The sequence below is a fragment of the Apis dorsata genome, unplaced genomic scaffold (assembly GCF_000469605.1).
Source record: "Apis dorsata unplaced genomic scaffold, Apis dorsata 1.3 scaffold_129, whole genome shotgun sequence".
NCBI classification, from domain to species: domain Eukaryota; kingdom Metazoa; phylum Arthropoda; class Insecta; order Hymenoptera; family Apidae; genus Apis; species Apis dorsata.
Window position 1 is genome coordinate 837,809 of NW_006263422.1, and position 1,626 is coordinate 839,434.

Here is a 1,626-nt window from a genome sequence, read left to right on the forward strand (position 1 = left end):
GCATTATGCAAATTTCCCCGTCCCCGGCCTATTCCCTCCCGCATTTGAAAAATTTCTTCAGAGCTAACTCTTCTCTCGTGAAATTGAAATTTCAGTTCCTCCAAGGTCTCAGGGTCCCCCCCTCTCCCCCNATTTATATATGTTTTATTTAAGTATTATTTTATATCAATATTGTATTTGTTGGTCTGGAAATTATTTATATTTATACAGAGGGGGAGAAAAAAATGTAGGATGGGATTTATCTGGTTGGATCAGAGTCACGATTCGTCGCCAGTTTTTCCTCGATCCCCTTATCTCTGTTTCTTCCTTTCCTGATCCCCAAACGTGGTGACACCTTGCCACGCGCCATCCAAATATATGGCGGAGTTTCCCTTATCTTTTTGCGCAAACGTTCCTCTTTTACGTTTCTATATCTCCGTATCTCCGTTCCGTAAATTTTCATATTTCCTATCGCATCTTCCACGCGCATTATTCTCAACGATGAAACGTATGAATTTGTAATATATATATATATATATAATGAAATCGAATACCCAATCAATGCTGGGGAAAAATTCAAAGATATATAATTGAAGAATCGAATTATTTACTCGCGATATGTGAATTATTTTCAACGATGAACCATTGAATTTATAAAATAATCAAGTCGAATGATATTATATAGGTGTCCTTGAGGAAAAATTGAAAGGTGTAGTTTAAGAATCGTATTTTTATATTTGAATTATTTTCATTTCATGAAACATCGAGTTTGCAAAATAATGAAGTCGAATAATACAGGTGTCCGAGGATAAATCGAAAGATACGGTTTAAGATGAAACGTTGAATTAATAAAATAATGACATCGAACGTAGATGTTCAATGTCGAGGATAAATCGAAAGGTATGATTTAAGATGAAACGTTGAATTAATAAAATAATGACATCGAACGTATACATTCAATACCGAGGTATAAAATTGAAAGGTATGATTTAAGACGAAACGTTGAATTAGCAAAATAATGAAATGAAATATAAATGTTCGATGTTGAGGAAAAATCGAATATACATGTTTAAGAAAAGAAACGTTCGAATCGATATAAGAAATAACGAAAAATTGAAACGCGAGTCAAGAAATCGTTCAACAATCTAATTAGATATTGCGAATTATTATTATTGATTATATTAATGTAACTAATTTAGACCGATTAGATGAATTCGATACACCTACGATTATTTATTACGACACGCTCCTCATCCGCGCACACGTATCAACGCGAGAGCGATCAACAATCCAGAAACGTTCCATTTATTTCACGTTCGTGTGCCGCATTTGAAACTTCCCCCACCACTCCTTCCCCCACCCTCTCCCGCCGCACAGCCTTCCTCCCCTCTCTCTTCCCTAATCTCTCATTAATACAAGAGACCCCGCCGAGGCGAGTCGCAGCAGAATTTCAATCAACGAAACCACGATCGAAATCGTCTTTCCCAAACGTATGTATTCGCCGTGTATAATAACCGTGTACACCGTGCTGAGAGCAAACGTTGGACAAACTATTCCACGATGCTATCCGGAGATCGAACCGAGAAAAGCGAGAGAGAGAGAGAGAGAGAGAGAGAGAGAGAGAGAGAGAGAGAGAGAGAGAGAGAG